This window comes from Oxyura jamaicensis, chromosome 4, assembly GCF_011077185.1.
Source record: "Oxyura jamaicensis isolate SHBP4307 breed ruddy duck chromosome 4, BPBGC_Ojam_1.0, whole genome shotgun sequence".
Lineage (NCBI taxonomy): Eukaryota > Metazoa > Chordata > Aves > Anseriformes > Anatidae > Oxyura > Oxyura jamaicensis.
The window spans coordinates 59,820,540-59,840,088 of NC_048896.1; the positions used below are offsets into that span (position 1 = coordinate 59,820,540).

Consider the following 19,549-nt stretch of genomic DNA (forward strand, 5'->3'; position numbering starts at 1 on the left):
CTTTTCTTTTCTTTTCTTTTCTTTTCTTTTCTTTTCTTTTCTTTTCTCTTTTCTTTTCTTTTCTTTTCTTTTCTTTTCTTTTCTTTTCCTTTTTCCCATTTGTGTCTTTCCATGGACCAAGCGGTATTGGGCCAGAGCCCAGCAGGCACTGAACTGTGACTCAGAGTAAGTTTTGTCCTTGTTTCCCTCCTCCCTTACCTTCAACAAATTAAAACAGAACTCGTCTATTAAGAGGGCAACCATCAAGGAGCCAACTCACTGATACATTACTTTCCCACAGTCTCACAGCCCTTGTTGGGATATTATACATGATTCAGATGATTTGGGTACACAAGAACAATTCTTATCTCCTTTGGTTCTTAGGCAAAACATGACCAGTATAATAGCCTGACTCGGTGGCAGTAATTCAATTAACATATCTGTTGGTGGGAACTAGAATATTTCCTTCACGTTGCATTTATCATAAATAGCATATATTCAAAGATTTTTAACTAGGAAAAAGCACAGAAGAAGATGGAATGGGATGACCTCATAATTGACTCTGCTTTTTATAAGGTCTACGTGTAAGAAAAAATAAAATAAATAATTTAAATGTTTAAGTTTCCTCACATTTTCTCCAAAAGTTATACATGAAAAAGAGCACAGCTGCAGGATAATCTAGGCTGAAATCTTTTTCCTGTGACAAAGGGTTCAGAAAAGTTATTCCACGCAATTTTTCAGAGACACATCCCAAGTGTGAACGCTTCATACTCTCCGATTATCATATCTGCATGCTTAATTCACTAGTCACAACAGCAGATTGGATTCTGAAAGTGGGAAAGTTACAGCCTACAAAGTGAATGCAGTCAAATCCCTTGCCACTAAAATCAATAAGATGACCAATTTTAAAGCTGAGCTGTTTTATTACATAGAAATGAAGCTTCGTTAGAATTTTTGTCAACCACTACAAAGAGCTGGGAACTACCAAGTACGTAAAGGGAAAGAGTTTGGTAGAAATTTTCTTGAATTAATTAAATAATTAACAATTTATTTAATTTAATAATTAAAAACAACTCTGTTATTTTTACCAAAAATAAAAATAAAAATAGACTCTTTGTATAGCACTGCCTGTTAAATATATAGGGTTTCTTTTACTCAGAATTCTACTCAGAATTCAGAGGAAAAACAAAAATCCATAAATGCCTACACTTGTATACTTTGAACGATTTCACCCATGCACTATGTGTAATTTTAGAATTTTAACTCATTACCATTGGAGTCTTCAGTTTGGACATCCAGTGCGCCACAGAGAGAACAGATAGATTGCCTCTTCCTCCTTCCATGTTTTGTTTCAGGTCTGAAGGTATCTTTCTATTCTCTTAGATGAAGTATTGATAAATTCACTGTATTCCACTTCCAAACAAAAATAATTAAGATGTGCTTCCGTTTGGTAGAAGACAAACATTTCTATGGGAAGACAAAGAAGACAGCTATTTAAAACTCTTTACAAGCCCATTTGTGTCATATTTCTTTATTTGCTCATTTTAATCTTGTTATATAGCACTAGCAACTTACAACTCTGTTTTGAACTTTGATGGCTACCTGAATGCATAGCATTAACACTTTTATTCACATCTCCATGTTTTCAGGTTTGTCACAGCAAAGGCAGAGAACACTTAGGCTCCTGTCTCCCAGAACACTCAAGCTCTTCCTAAATTTAGTTGCTGCTGATTGCATTGCTTGCCTTCTTTGCCTCATTAATTTCTGATATCTACTTCATGGCTTACTGAACAATAACATATGCTCTCTGATCTTGCACTCTCTCCTGCAACCATTTCAAGTACACCTAGGAGAAGAAAACTAATTTGTTTGTAGGTTACCTCTGGAGGAATTACATTACATTTGGTGGAAGTGTGAATACTCACTCAAGGCTAAATGTTGTTTGGGCAATATAGTGAAACTGATTTTCATCTGAATATATTTGATCATCTTTCAGTGAAGGATAGGTACATTTTGATTTGTACATATCAAATGTGGCTAAGAATATACATCACCATTATTGAAAACTACCTTGCACATATGTACAAGTAGTATATTTTTCAGTTATTACTTTTTATGTTCAAAGACAGAAATCATTCTCGCAGTTATCACATGACTTTCATTAAGAGTTCAGGAATGCATAGCCAAAATTTTGAGGATTTCCTTGTTGATTCAGCAGCCAAACCCCCTAAATTGGAAGGGAAACTCTGCAATACAAGCAAATTTGATACGTTTTTTGTCAGTGGAACAGAATTTACTATTGCATCTCTACAAAAATATAATTCAATCAGAAAATATATATATATTTGCATATAATAAATGTGCTCACAGAAAAGGCTTCATTGCAAGCATTTGTGAGAAAACTGGACTTTCATTGAACCACAGAATGGTTTGGGTTGGAAAGGTCCTTAAAAACCATCTAATTCCAACCCTCTTGCCATGGGCAGGGACACCTCCCACTAGATCAGGTTGCTCAAAGCCCCCATTCAGCTTGGCCTTGAACACTTTCAAGGATGGGGCATCCACAGCTTTTCTAGACACTGATTTCCTTCATCTTCTTTTTACCACTGACATACCTGTAAAAGCCTTTATCATTTTTAGTGAGGCATATCATTTTCACTGATATTTTCATGACCCCTGAGAATATCACTTTTCCCTGTTTTTAACTGACTGGTGTGCCCACATTCCAAATTACTATATTGTCTTGCAAAATTGCTTATATCACTAGTGTTATCTACAGATAGATTTTCTGTTGATAATATGCATAAAATAAACAAGTGTACCAAGCTCTGTGCACTCAATTTCATCCTCTGTCTATAAGTGCATAGCTTTGAGATAGATTTTTTTAAAATTACAATAAACCTGTTCTTATTTCCATTTGGCTAAAGTCTATTAGCTTGTTTTATTTCCTTATGTTCCTTTAAAATAAGTTGAGATCTGGCTTCTTAAGAGGCATTCATCTCCTCTTTTGTCATTTTGTTCTTTCCAGCAAAAACAGCCTTCATATATTTGCTTTCCTGAAGCCTTCTAGGGAGCCCTTGGTTATCAGCAAATACTACCTTGTCACTTTTACTGAGGTTACAATTCTGTAGCTGCTGTGTATGCAAAACTGCCACCAAGTTCGGTGGTGTTCCAGGGCAAAGGCTGCTACAACGAATAGTGTCCTCTAAGAACACCGGGTTTTAAAAAGATATATTATATCAGGGTGTCACCAACAATATAAATATGGACCCAATTTTTGCTTCTGCCTCTTCCCAAGGCTGAAAAACACATCCTTATTTTTGAGAGAGTATGAAACCAATGTACCAAAACCAACCAAGGAAACAAACAACAAAAAGACAAAAACAAATGAAACTCAAACCCAAAATAAAATCCATCGTGGAACACAAAATATACTTACATATAAATACTTTTGCCAGTGCCAGATCCTTGATATAAAGCAAAATTTATGGGCCTCCCAACATAGAAAGAGTATGCTTTCCTCATGATCAATCTACAGTACAGTTTAAATTGCAAGAATAAGAAATCATCCAGAAATATTTTCCGTGTTTCCAGAGGTTTGGACAGAAGTTTTATTCAGGGTTGACATCTAGAAGAGCTGAATTTTATCTCATCTTCATTATTTCAATGGCTTGTTATCACTACAAACACTAAAACACTGCTTTACTAAAAGCTTAAATATATGCATATGTTAAACATTAAAAAATGCTCACCCAAGCAAAATCCCTTTGCAAAATAAGATTTTATATATATATATATATATATTACAAGACAAAAAATCACACTATTAAAAGGGAAGGGATGATTGTGAATTCTGTGATTATTTTTGACCAGAGTAATAAGAGACTGTGGTCTTCTCCATAATTCTTATATGAACCAGAACTCTTAGAGTTAAGTGCAAAAAGCTTATAGTGTTGTCCATGCTCTGTAACTGAAATGAATAACAAACTTCCTCCTTGACAAGTGATCACATTTGAACCTTAAAAACGTTCTTCATTGTTTCACTTTATGAAAGGGAAACTGTCCCATACATACACAGATCTGAAGCGTGTTAACCAAGAAATGAGTACCATGAAAACATAGAACAAGATGCTCTGAAATGGAGATGTTGAAGACAACTAGAGCCTATTTAGTCTAAGAAAAAATAATTATATAGCACATAATAATAATAATAATAAAACATATTTTGCCATTTAACTCCAATGCTGTTTTGACACATATTTTTATTTGATCTGTTTTACATATTAAAATTACTTTCTAGTTAAAGAGGAAGAAAAAACACACCTAGATTATTGTTCATTTAATGATTCTATAGTTAGGCTTCTAAAAATTTGGACCATGATGTATGATTCTAAATTAAAAAACAAAACTAATTTTGTATGCAATTAATTCCACAACGTTATAACGAATTTTTGTGAGAGTACATTCGCCTGATTATGACCAAAGAAGGTGACTGAGAAAGCTCTTGACCTCTCTAGCACTCAAAAGCTGACTTTGTAAGCAAATTATTTTCACTGAGCCTCTCTGTGACAGTTACAAATAAATTGCAGGTTGGATTCCTGCATATACATGTCTAAAAAGCTAAAAGGAAAGTCAGATAAGCTCTATACCACTAAAATGCTGTACAACCAAAGCAGTAACAACAACAAAAAGACATTATTCAAGCAGTGTCACTATGCCTAGGAATCTAATAGTACTAGACATACTGTTGAGGAAATTCCCATCGACAGCATGGAGTATTTTTCACACTTCTAAAAGATTTTGCAGTACCATTTACACTCTATGCAGCAGAAGTTTTTGTCAAAAGAAATAATACAGTATTTGGGAATAAGGAAAAATCCTCATTTATTTCGCCATGAGTTGAAGTACTGCCTGCAAATCTTGTAAATTCTACCAATTTAGCACACAACTTAAAATCCACACAGATACAGAAAGAATGCTTAGTTGGATTTTCCATCATGGGTCATCAGGCTTTCATGTAAATTTTAATTTATGAATATGTATAACAACATTAAAAAACTTTAAAAAAATAATATATTAGAAAGTTTAACTCAAAAGCATTGAGAATAAGGAAAACGGGCTTTTTTTCTTGCTGTCACCTGTACTTCACTTATTTCCTTTTGTTACTGTTGTTTCTCTGACCTACAAAGAAATGCTTTTGTAGCCTAATTATTGTCATACCTTAATTAAAGTAACTATTCAGTGATCTTGCCATTACCATCTCCGTCATCTCAGGGAGACCTCTCTGTATACACAGTTCACAGAACGAGGGATGAGAAATGGGTTGTGAACTGTGAACACTGTACAGCCTTTACTGTACAGGCTTTAGATACAGCAAAAGAATGACTGCAGAAAACATTTAAAAAGATTTACAGAGGGGATAGCAAGTCTGTTCTCATAATACAAAAATTAGCTGGCACTTGATGAAATGGGCCTAAGTTTTAGGAAACATTTTTCCCCATACTCCACAACCGTTTGTAGAAGCATTGGCACAGTATTTTTTACTGGAAAATCTTTTTAAATGTTCAAGAAGTAATTACATCGATCCATGGACTATGAACTCAATAACAGTATTCTGTCCAGGTTCATGCAGATCTCAGATTAAACTAATATTAATTACTGATACGAAAGTAGCAGCAGCTTTGGCTTGCCTTTCCTCCTTCTTTGTCATGTTCCTCTCTTCACATCTAAGCAACAATGCTCTCAAGGTTCTGTTTTGTGTAATCCAATAATCTTATAATTCATTCATTAAAAACTGATGGAAAGTAGTAATTAAAAATACAAAACATAAAAAAACTTTATTATTAAAGATACAAAAAACCATATACATATACCTTTCATGCTTGTTTTTTTTTTTTTTTTTTTTTTTTTTTCATTCTGTCACAAATAATATTATTTAATGAAAATTGTGGTACCTTACTACATACACTGTATTATTTTGTACTGGAAAAGCTCAAAGGATCTAAGACAAGGCAAAACACTGGGTACCCTATACTCAAAGAAAATCACACTTCTGATTTCTTTGTGATTTACACTTAATGTTTCTTACACGTTTCTTGTCCCGTAACAGCACAAATTTTTTACACTCAAAAACCTGTTAACAAAGGGGAACATACTGTGTATATGGAACCAATAATTTATTGCTCTTAAGTCCTAATGATGTATTCAAAATACAACAACAAACAGCTATTATTAGTTCAGTTACCATAATACATACACTTGGAACCCACCTTAACTGCTAAATACAGAAAAGCCGCAGTTAATTTAAAAAATGAATGTTAAAGCTTTATAGAGAAACTCTTACTGGTAGTTACCTTGCTTTCTATAGGATTTCTCTGACTCACCCCTTTGATGCCCTCCAGGGTCCAAAGACTGGTGCTGCCAATCTACTGTGGGAGGCAGGTGGGGGTGGTACAGAAAAAACAAGTTTTCATTGTAGTGGCAGGGGCACAGGACTTTTCTCTTGGGATTTGCTTGGGTTTATCTAAATATGCCTTCTGAACACTCTCTTCACTGATCTTCAGGTGAAGTCTACAAAACCTGCTGGTATGCATTCTCCATTTTCCAAGCACAGAGCTTTGTACTAAGCAGGTCACTTAATTTTTCTTCCGTTCCTTTGCTGCAAAATGGCATTAAAACACTTTTTTTTTTTTTTTTTTTTTTTTTTTGTCTACTTTCTAGATATTTTGTAAACATGTATGTGCATGGTTCCTAATGTGGTGATTTTCCCTTACAAGCTGGGTTCTGATGTACTAGTGTCATGCAGCTACTAAGTAATTATCTGGGACATACGTGGTATGCACACACATCTCTCTCACACACAACTTCTACCTAATCTAGAAGAAAATATAGATTCACGTATCTGTAGGTTTATTTCCTACTTTTCAGGACCTAGCACTTATAAATACATTTTTCTATAAAAATAAAAGCCATCAAGATAAGACAGTTACTTTGTTAAGGAGTCATTGAAATTGTAAGACTGTAGAAACATAAGCCTGAGATAAATAGCATTTAAGTCCTCATTTAGTAGTTCATATTCAAAATGTTGACCTTTGTTCTACCTAGATTCTAAATTATGCAGAAAGACTACAAATCTGATCTTTTCAGCATGCTCTGTACACCTGCAGGCATGAGTGGTTTTCTGATTCTTTCTACCTGAAAAAAATTATCTAACAAGCTAGGAAAGATATCACAATTCTCTTTGAAAAGATGGACTAAAACCAGCGTAGGGGTGAAAGACAGATCTCTGTGCAAGGTACTAACTAATTCACATGAAGTGGGACAGATCTCTGTGCAAGGTACTAACTAATTCACATGAAGTGGGAAGCTGCAGATTCTCGGTTAGAGAAATATATATTGGCAAAACGATTTATATCCATTTGTGCATAGCTACAGAAGTAGTATTGAAGCTTCTACACAGTGTACTTACAACCATTTAAGTCTTGCTGGATTTACAACAGGGATCAGAGAACCTTGAGAACTTAACTTCAGATAACAATCTCAGCCTTAAGATGCTAATCAAAAATATCACACCTTTTACTGCTCCCTTTATGGTGACTCATCTTTCTTGTTTCACTGTTTGCTGCAATCAATGTTTCAACGCTCTTCTTACCTCACTCTCTCTTCTTTAGACAGCAGCAGTAATTCTAGGACCAGTACCTTAAAGAGATGAGGGTTTTCTGTTCTTTCTTCCCTCTCATCCTCTTTCTTTCCCTCTCTCCCTCAGTTTTCTTTTTCGTCCCTCAACTAGATAAATAACTCATTTCAGTCCACTTATTTTTCACTTTCTCATGGCTCCCTATTTTGAATTTTTAATTGTTCTGACATCTAAGGAGGACAAACCCTGCTACACATCAGATTATCTTGCCTAGCTTTTAAGACATTGAATAGCTCAAAAAGTTTGCTAATGGCTCATTTATTTATTTATTTTTGTTTATAGGCTGTGGTTTCAGTATCAAATCATGACTGCAATAGCCTTGAATCAGTTTTATCTGATGTCTGTTTCATGAGGATACATAATATGAATTGTTGAGTTCAATGTCAGTTTTTAGAATGGGAAATGATCACACACAGCACTTCTGTTTCCTATCTTGGGGAAAGGCTGATAGCAGAAATAAAAAGCAAGGGAATGTTTTACAGATACAGAGATCCCCGAACCAGTGAAGACTCCTGTTACTAGGCCTACATGATGCTGTGTAGTCTAGTGCCACAGAAAATTACCAGCTTGGTCCTAGAAGAGTTCACTGTTATAAATACATCAAGCTGAATTTATTAATCACTAACAAAGGTATGCTTTTCAAGACCTAATGTGAATCATAAGCTTATGTATTTATCTAGAATGTACATACATGTGTCCAAGACTGAGTCACTGCAGGCAGAGCTGTCCTTATTTTGGGGGAGAACTGCCTTTGGATCTGCTTCACTAACCATAGGCAGCAGTTTCAGCTCTGGTTCTGTACTCATCAGTACTTAATGCACCCAATACAAACAGTAATGAAACCTTTCTTTCAATAAATAAAACACATGTTCACTTCTTAAGACACATGAAAGAAAACAAAAGTTGTTAACCATTACCTACAAGTGGGATGTCCAGATAGCTGTTCACTTGCATAGCAATGTACTGGATCAAAACAAGGGCCCACCTAGTTCATTGTCACAGCTTCTGCAGCAAGAAGTGTCAGACATTAGGAAAGAGCATAAGCCATACTCCTTGCTAAATGCTTCCAGCAATCCGTCATTCCTAAACTTCTAAGCCTGGAGGCTGCATCTAAATACTGAAATAAACAGCCATCTGAACACTACCTATGAATATCTGACACCCCTCTTTTTTAGATTTAGATATCTAAAGAGGCACAAACAGCTAAGTTAGTAATTTATATTAAAACACATACAAAGAGTAATAATCAGGAAACAAGGAACATCCAGCATAGTTTCTTAACTTTGGAATAGAACCTAAATCAAGAGTCTGGTTACATCCCACAGACTTTTCCCAGCAAAATCTTTCCCATTCTGAATATCTGCCCAACAAAAAGGGAACTGGATTAGGTTCCCTTTTTGTTGGGCAAGGGGAAAGGAGTACCTTACTAAAGAAAAAGAGATTGTCCTGTTACGAGTCCAGAGTTAAACATCTTGGGTAGGGGGTGGGGAGTGTGCTCGTGTGTGCATGCGCATGTATTTTTTTTTTTCTTCTTCTCCCAGTTAAAATTTAACTGGAAGAAGGCACTTTATTTAAAATGGAGAAAAATTCAGACCTCTCCTGAGGAGAGAGTGTGAATAGCTCACAGCTGCCTTACACCTTCCTGAGATATGCATAAACTACATTTTTATTAGAGCTGGATTATACTAGCTGCTATCCAGGAGGTTCAAATGCCTAACCACTGGAGACAATCAGAAGCACACAAAGATCTCTGCATAATGAACATAAATATCCTTTCAAACAGAAAATCATAATCTACTCTGCTGTAATCAAGTCCATATTGTTGCATAAAGAATTTTAAGCAAAAGAGCAATAGATAGGACAAGAAAAGGATGAACAAAAGAAAATCTGATGTTTCTTCATGATCACTCTGTTTTAATCTTTTTTTTTTTTTTTTTTTCCAATAAAATAGTTATATATGATAATTTATTATTAGGTAGTTTCATTTGTCTCCTAAGTACAAATTTAACAAGCTAGTCTTTCACTGTATTTTAAATCAAAACTTCTCTCATGAGTTTCCAAGTGAGTCTAGAATTTGAGCGTGCATTTCTGAGACTAACTGGTGGTTGCAAAGCATACAGATGTTGGTGCCTACTGCCAGCCCTCTGGGGATAGCTTTGATACAGTTTAGCATCCTTTAAATAAAGGGAAACCTGAACATCAGCCCAGGTAAAGTACTGGTTGCCAAAGATGTGTGGAACAATTCTTTATTTATTATTCTTCATCCATTACCTCATCCCCTTTTCTGCCACAGAACAACTTAACTGGTGCTGTGTTTTGGTAAGTGGCTTTTCAATACGTTTATAACAACATCATTTTAAATTTTACATGCCTGCTCTGCAATTTTCAGGAAAAAAGGATGCAATTGGAAATCTGGGAAGAACCTACAGAAGAAAACACAGCCTACTTTCGACAGTATTTGCCCTTCTTTCTATAAACCTATGTCCTGAATATTTTGAGAAATGAAAAACATATGAATTTATGTTATTCCAGAAGAGCCTTTGTTTTATTGGCAGCAAAACCCATTCAGAGACATCACCTTTAAAGGATCCCATGATCAGGAATTAAATAAAATAGAACTTACAGAACATTTGCTCTCAGATAGAGTCCTGCTGCAAAAGGAATGCATTGATTGCTGTAATTCACTATACAATAAAATAGTCAGAAGAGCATTTGGAAATATGTATTTCAAAGGCCTCCCCATGAACACCCAAAGTATTTTCACAAAAATCAGTTATTTATTGATTCAAACCAGTATTTCATATTCACATTTTAAGCCTATGCATCTCCCCAGCCGGTGCTACTCATGGGGCACAATTAAATGACTTCTCTTTCCTCATAATTCTGATAGTATGTCCAAAAGATATAAAGAATTTCTAGTACCTTGCATAGCTTCTTTTAGGATAGGTACTGATAGCTATGTCCAAATACACAACTGAGTATTTACAAAATAAATAAAAGTAGCAATTGTCTACTCACACATATATTTAACACTATAGGTATGAAGTATGTCAAACATTTGAGGGAAGAAACTATTCCATTTTAGGGAACAGACACCTATCAATAATTTTCATTCAGGAGTTATTTCTGCATAAAAATATCTGGTTAAAATAAAACCTTTTTAGAAAGACTGTATTAAAGAAAAATACAAACAAAAACATATAAGCCCAAATTCAACTTCAGGTCAAGCTATCAAGACATGTAAAGTTAAGTTACCTCTAAGTAAGTAAGGTGCATTTCAAACTCCTGAGCAATACATCCATCAAGAGTGGTGATATTCCCACTGTCTTATTTATTAACAACCCACCCCCCCCCCGCCCCCCCCCCACAAAAAAAAAAAAATGTAATACAGTTTATGGATTTTGAGAGGAAACTGGAAATGCTGCTAAAATGAGGCTTTAAAAAATATTAGGAAAAAATTGGGGGAGAGAGAGAGAAGAGAAGGGAAATTTTGGCTGATGCACAAAATAAAAATTTCCTAACAGTGGGACCAACTGTGTAGATTTGTCTACCAAGATAAAGAAAACCACATCATTTAATTTGCTAAAGACATAGCACCAGGAAATATTCATTCTAAATATACCAAGGCACTCTTGGAGTGGACAAGGTTGAATTGAATGACATAATACATATTTTCTGATTCTAATTTATTTGATTATGAAAATATTGCACTTAAAATGGAAATGCAGTACCAGTGGCATGTACAGAGCTTAATAATTTACTATCGGATTTTATGTTGCCTCAACAACTCAGTATATCATTTCATTAGTACATTCAGATCCTGGCAGAGACTAACCAACAGAAAGAAAAAAAAACAAAACAAAACAAACAACAAAAAAAAACACTTAGTTCATCAAGAACATAATAGCTATTTACAGCCAGAAGACATAAGCACAGAGCAATAAAGTATAGCAGGTTCTGCTTGTAACGCAGAAGCATAACTCAGATTTGAGAAGGGGAGGAGGAAGAAAGATACAGACCATGGCTTAAGGAAAAAATAAAGCAGTTTTAGATGTTACATGACAAACTCAGATTATATTAATTGATTCAGGTCTGCTGTCTTTGAAATGTCGGCTTTGACTCATATAAACGTAATAGAAAACTGCATATGCAGTCTGCAGAATCTAATTTGCAGTCATCTAAACCCATCTAGTGCTGATATCTGTATCACTGAGGGAGATCCCTACAGACAACTCAGTATCTCACACAGCCCCTTGGAAAAGAAATAAAAAGGAAGAGAAAGAAAAAGAAAGAAAAGAATGGAACAGAGGATTTAAAACAACAGGGAAAAAAAAAAAAAAAAAAAAAAAAAAAAAAAAAAGTCCTGGAAGCTAAAAGATACCTTTTTTAAGCTGCCTACTAGTGCTATTTAAATACAAGGGAACACAGGTACTACCTAATGTACCTTACCTTGAATATTACCAAAAATGCACTTAGTAAGAGCAGTACAAAACCATTAAAACCCTTTCATGGAAACATTCTGACAACAGGTTAATAAAAGATAAAGACTGGATACAACAGCATAACAGTATAACACAGAAGCTACTATCTGATAGTTGATACCACAGTATTTCCATTAATATACACAGAACGGGAAAAATATTTCTTAAATAACATACTAGTACCAGTATGTACCTGTGACAAGGCTCAGTAGGTTCTGATCACGCTTTAGCTCTGTGTTCACATATATGAAACTGTAAAACATCTTCAACTATGGTCCTCGTTAGATTCCTTATGGAAAGTATTTGAGCACTGTCAGCTTTGTGTTTGCCTCTTAACCAGGCCATTTTGACAGCCTGGGGGGAAATTTTCTGCTTCATTCTCCCCTGCCATTAACCAGGCCAGGGAGTAGTTGAATCTTAACATTTGTTAGAGATGACTAATCATGCTGCCTGAGTCTGATCTGTCCAGGCATAACTACACCATGAAAAAGAGAAGGAATACAGATCTATAAGGGGAATCTTCAGCGGCTAACTCAGAACACCTTTGTATTGTCCAAGCTGCATAAAATGACTAGGATCTGCAAGCCACAGCACATTTCATATTCCTTACTTCCTTAACAATCTTTTTTAATCACAGAATTCTATGTTTAAATCTGTACACTTGGATTTTTATTTTTTTTTTATGTAGATCTCCAAAATATCCATGACAGGTAGTTAGGCATTTGCTATCAAAAATAAAAATAAATAAACAAACAAAACCATGAGCAGTTCAGCTCTTTAAGTGACAAATAACAAAATATTAGGTTGGTGGCATTCCCTCTCACTGAGGCCTCCCTCTCCCCCTCTACTCTGCCCTGGTCAGGCCTCACCTGGAGTACTGTGTCCAGTTCTGGGCTTCCCGGTAAAAAAAAGACGGGGACCTCCTGGAAAGAGTGCAGCGGAGGGCCACAAAGATGGTACGGGGCCTGGAGCATCTTTCCTATGAGGACAGGCTGAGAGACCTGGGTCTGTTCAGCCTGGAGAAGAGGAGACTGAGGGGGGATCTTATCAACGTGTACAAGTATCTGAGGGGTGGGAGACAGAAGGATGTAGCCAACCTCTTCTCAGTGGTTTGTGGGGATGGGACAAGGGGCAACGGCCGCAAGATAGAACACAGGAAGTTCCGCACTGACATGCGAAAGAACTGCTTCATGGTGAGGGTGATGGAGCACTGGAACAGGTTGCCTAGAGAGGTTGTGGAGTCTCCTTCTCTGGAGATATTCAAGGCCCATCTGGACGCCTACCTGGGCAGCCTGCTCTGAGGAACCTGCTTTGCAGGGGGGTTGGTCCCGATGATCTTTCGAGGTCCCTTCCAACCCCTACAGTTCTGTGATATCTGTGAAATACAGCTTCCTTGCAGGAAGTACTGAATCCCTAATACTGACAAATCATTTGCATTTAAAACACAAACTCCCTTATATTCAGCAGACTTTCCACATAAAGAAGTCCAAGGGAAAATTACATAAAGATATCCAGCATATTTTGGCACTTCTATCTATAGAGAGAAGCTAAAAACAAACAAACAAACAAACAAAAAAAAGCAAACATTAAAAGAAGCCAAACACTTCAATTGTCCTAAAAATTGTTAAAGAACATCACTGATCACCTGAATTTGTATGCTTTCACTGCAAAACCATGACTATCTCTATTCTCATTCAGTACAGTGGACAGAGTTTATTATCCCATCTTTCAAAAATAAATGGTGTCAATGAAGTGTAACAATGACAGATTATCAAATACCTATTTAGTCTACATAAATTATACCTCCCCTTCTGCTGCCTGTAAAGGCAGTGCTGTACCTTCCTGAAAGCATGCATGTGACACTGTTTCTCAGGAATAAAGCACGTGCATGCTTTATACCCCGGCAGTCAACTAACTAAAGAGGCATCCGCTGGTGCCTCTCTGCTCTTGCATTCAGGAGAGCCTTCCTGCAGGCTCTTTTTCTACCCTTTCTAACCTCATTCCCCTTTGCACACAGACACACATTACATTAGAGACCGGAGGGCAAGGACTAAACCCCCAAGTATGCATTGAATTAACTCATTTTAAATTTAGAGATGCATGGACATACCAAACTATTTAAGACTTGGTCTCAGGGGCAATGTTTTGTACTGCCACTGTATTCTATTTCCACTGTAGTACATCTCTAAATGGAAAGCCAATAATTTTGCTTAGCTCTAACCTGATATCATACACTTCTAATTAAATTGAAATATTTAAAGTAGGACTCAGAAGAATAGAATAATTTTTTAAGAAGTGCATGAGATAAGCCTATCCTTAGATAGGTATTATTATGTAATTGAGCATCTATCAGGGCATTTGACAGACTAAAACTTTTTAACTATCTTTTAATATCAGGGTTATACTTTAGTTACAGTTGAGAGTATTCAGCTGTAAGGCAAGAAAATTTTTGAATAGCACTCTATCAAATAAGAGAAGATGGTGATTTCTAATGGTCATTTATGATCATAAGGAATATATATGCATATACACACACATTTAGCACACACATATATAAACTGCACACACACAGGCACAAAAGCTGAATTCTTCTCTGGACTTCTATAGCCACAAAATTACCATAACTGTAAGTGATCCTCTGCAAACCAGACATGAGAAAACCCTCTAACTCTCTGCCTCATTTAGAAGTTTTAAGCCTGCTAGGCTGCAGTTTGAAAACTGCCCTACCAGACAAAAGTAAGCTTAAAAACTGGTTATTATAATGTCACAGCTGTGGCAACACTCAAGTTAGGGCTGAGATGGTGCTTCCATTCCTGCTATAAGTTTGTCAGAAAATAACAATTAGTTTCTTCTCATGCTTGATCTCGCTACAGATGTTTGCACTGATAGATTTTGTTTTGTTTGTTTTAAGGAAGAGGGAGTATTTGAAGGGGTGGAAGAGTAAAAAGAAAAAAAACAAAACTGTAGGCTGCATATACAGCTTTTATTCTATTAAGACTGATATCTCATTTTTAAGACTTTATAATATCAAATTAATTGTGGGCCACATTCTGCTTTCATTGTTAATCCTACTGTGCTTCATTGACTGAACAAAATTTAGGCTTTTAATTTCAAAACTGCAAAGTGCCTTCAGCACTTAAATATATATATAGTGTGACATTGCACAGTTTCTTTTCTCTGCTCTCATTAGCCTTGAGAGACCTTCCCAAATCCTAAATCCATATTCAGTCCAGAGTGAGTATATGAACAGAGAGTTAGTTGAAGTATTTTGAAGAGCAAACAACTGAACTGAATTTTGAGGGTATAAAAAGATCACTTTCCTCATCCAAGGATTCTCAGTTAGTCTAATCCCAAGCATTTAGATAGGGTGAGAGCTGCCTCACATTTGTATGATGCAGCCCACAAGTACAGGTTCCTCTTATAGGAGAGTTATATACTAATGACATCTACGGAAGCTCTCCCATTGACTTCAGGATGCATACTGCCAATCCTGTAATAGCCTCCACTCAGTATTAAGTATTTACGCAGATGAAATTGAAAAGTTTGACAATATCCACCCATCACCATAATATTGCATAACTGGTAAACTGGTAAAGGCAATAGAATGAAAATTAAAAATCTGAGAATTTCTCCCAAAGAAAGCTTTTACAAAGCATCATACTAAGTGCATAAGTTTACCATAATTGCAAATACTAATACTTGCCATAATTTTTATTTTTAATGTCATTTAAAGTGATACATCAATGCACATCAATCACCAGAAGTAATGAATTCTCAGCTCACGAGAATTTTATAGAGCTTCACTTTATGACTTACTACTTCACTTAATGTTATCTACTTGCTGTACAAGTATAATATTAATAGCTTCTAATTATACATACTATAATATCCATTATTTTTAAATATCACTACAATGTTAACTCCCCTGTAATGTGCATCAAGTTCACTGATTCATGGACTCCTGACCCATGAAACTATAGAGAAGTATTCAGGGACATCCGTTACCATGCATGCTTTTCAGAATGAGCAGGGAAGGACTATTCTCTGCAACGTGACAGTGACTACCATACACAAAGGAAACCCAGCATCCTGTTAACACCGAAACATAATCTATTAGGTGTTCAATAGTTAAAATTCAGAGCTATTTGTACTGCTGTACAAATAAAAAAAGCAACCAGCAGTTATTCTTTAATTAATCTTTTAAATATAACTTCAGTTTATTTTATGTACATATATATATATATATATTAATATTTATGCATTTATGTGGTATAGTTGTAAAATAAAGTCCTTCATTGCAGTGCATACACTCGGGGGGATGAATATACAGTTGTAGAGGGAGAAATTAACTGTGAATTTCTTGACTTGTGTATAATAAAATATCAATTTAAATGTTAGTTTAATATTCATATATTTGATTCTGTAATTGTTTTAATTGAGAGAGACCTATTAGTGAGGAAGAAGCGCCTATTAGCCCACAATAAAAATAATACATATAAGTACTTCACTTTGTAAAGATGTCTCTATTGCCTTTTATTGAAATTTCCACTTAGGGAAACTGCTATTGTTTTTAACCTACCTTTTTAAAGCCTTTTTTGTTTTTAACCAAAGAACTTGTCATTAATTATACCCTAAAATCTGAGGAACTTTCAGAGCTCTACAATTTAAATTGTCTTCGTAAGTAGACACAAAAATAAAATGAAATTATTATTGATATTTTTATGTGTAAGTGATATTCTGCTAAATTCTTCATTGCTATTTCTCTTAATCTCTGTTAACTTACAGAGCAGGCTATTAAGACATGGCAAGCATTTAGAGTCCGCAAGGAGGCATTATTATGTGAAGAAGCACTTTAAGAAACTTTTCAAGTATTTTTGTTTCCCACATAGCTTTTATTGAGAGGAGAGAAAGAAACAAAAGCAAAACTTGGCCTTAAAATTTATTCTCAGTTTTAAATAATAATATTCTTAACAAATAAAATGTATTTTAAAGCAAAATGTAAAATGTTACTTTCAGTGTGTTTATGGACTTACATTTTCTCCCCTTTGAACTCTTGTAATGTTTCTACTGCCAATGATTCACCAAGTCAAAAAGAATCTATCCTACAGGACAAATAGAAATAAAAAACACTAACATCATTTTGAGGAAAGAAGAATTATTGATAGCACAAATTAAGACCAAGAAGAAACACACTACTAAATCGCTAGGGCATAAGGATGAATACTGCTGTAATCTTTGCCAGTGTCTTCCTCCTGAAAAAGGATTTCCTATAATGCATTATTTGGACTTTTTGAGGGATACCTTGAGTTTTAGATGTTGGGGAAAGAAAGGGTAAATATGTACAGGACAACCATTCTAGCAAATACTTCCATTACATGGGTATGTATGTAAGTACACACACACACAAAATAGAATCCTGAAGAAGACCATCTGAGAGCCAAAAAGGCCATTGTACAAAGCTAATTTCTGATGACTGTAAAACATCAGGACTTGCTAATTAGCAACACTGTAAACAGATTTATCTGTGACAAGCTAACTTCATAAATCCCACTTCACAGCATGGGCTGAGTTCTTGGAAGAGATAGCAAAGCAGACTACAGAATGCTCTATGTCATGTTTAAGTAAAATTGTTTTACTATTAAATGCAAGCACTTAATGCTTTTAAAGATCAAGCATCTTTTCTTATAACATAGCTCTAGCACACCATTGGCAACTAGTAGTATCGTCATGATTGATTTTATATCTTAAAGTGATCACTTTGCATGAAATTTTATAAGGAGAATAAAAGGAAGACAGGTTTTATAAAGGTTCCTTTAAGTTGCCTTGGGTTGTTTTCTTGCTTAAAATATGTTTTACGTTTAGGGCTTTATTCAACAAAACCATGTATACTTCTGAAATATGACAGTCACTGTGCAGGATGGTATTGAGTAAATGGAGAAACTGGAAAGACACCTTAAAGAACACTAGTAGAATAAGAGTAGAACACTTCTCAACAATAAATAACTTGAAAATGCAATGAAGAGAAGGATGACTTGATAATGGGATAATGATACACACTGCATTAAAGTCTGTTAATTGAAGGTTTGCCATGACCAGTGAATAACATTCTTTATAAACGTCTTCAGAAAAAAATAATACCCTGCTAAAAGTAGAAAATGATCAAGAGGAAGAAAATTGTAAAGGAATTAAAATTAGTAGACTTTACATACTAAAATATAATGGTAGTTCTATGAGACTAGAATGGCACTAATTTTCCAAATTAGACTGGTTAGTTAATTGTACACTTGAATATGCCAAACATTTTTGAATAATATTAAAAATGATCACAAGTTTGACGGAGAATAAAAATCATCTAAGAATTATACTAGCTTAAAAACACATGTGAAACAAAGATGACAAAAACAGGCTAGCAAACAGTTAGAATTTCATGTTAGAATGTTCTAACATGTTCAAACATGTTAGAATTTCATCTATAAGAACTGGAAAAGAAGAATACAACCCTCTTATGACATTGAGTAATTAGAAATATTATCAAATTGGAAAAACAGTAATTTTTAACATATATGCTACACACAATAAACGGTACTATAAAAATGGAATCACACATATACCTTCCTCTGAATTTGATTGGGATCATTTGACAACATAGTATTGTCTTCATGATGATATATATGCACAATATATGATCACACAGCAAAATGTACTGTTTTTGGTTTTGCTGTGACATGCTGCCAGAGAAACAAATTATTTTATTTCTTATAGAATTGTATTTGGAAACGCTAAAAAGAAAGCTATATTTAAAATACATTGTTAAAGACTAACATATACACTGAAATGACTGATTTTTAATCATTTATTTTACTCCATTTAAGTAACTCAGGACTGGGATCTGGTAATCACTGCAGAGGAACAAATGGTGATTTTTCTACGGTGTCTTATAGTACTCAGGAAACTGTACTTCAAAACAACAAAATGAGCAAGGCACAGTTTTGAAAAGGCACAGTTCCAAGAACCGTCATGGATTTGACTGGGAATAGGTAGGATGATTGGCTAAGCAGATCAGGACATAACAACAGACGAAAAGATTCCTAAGGAATTATAAGAAACATTAAAAATAACCAGGCAGGAAACCAAACACATTTTAAGAGAGAGGATCTATGTGGCTGTTCGTATACAGAGAACATAACTGAAGGATGACAGACAAAGAGCGGCTGAGGGAGCTGGGATTGTTCAGTCTGGAAAAAAAAAAGGAGGCTCAGGGGTGACCTTATCGTCCTCTACAGGTACCTTAAAGGAAGCTGTAGCGAGGGGGAGGAGGGGGGAGGGAGGATGGGGGGGGGGGGGGGAAGAAACATTAAAAATAACCAGGCAGGAAACCAAACACATTTTAAGA

General features: G+C 35.2%; 1 long non-coding RNA gene across 2 annotated transcripts in view; it reads right to left on the reverse strand.

Annotated features, from left to right (window-relative positions):
* LOC118166914 overlaps positions 1-19,549 on the reverse strand; it is a 313,441-nt gene that overhangs the window by 102,928 nt on the left and 190,964 nt on the right. For both annotated transcript variants that reach the window (XR_004750797.1, XR_004750798.1), the window contains one exon: positions 17,190-17,258. This is a non-coding gene — a long non-coding RNA (uncharacterized LOC118166914). The remainder of the gene's footprint in view (positions 1-17,189; positions 17,259-19,549) is intronic.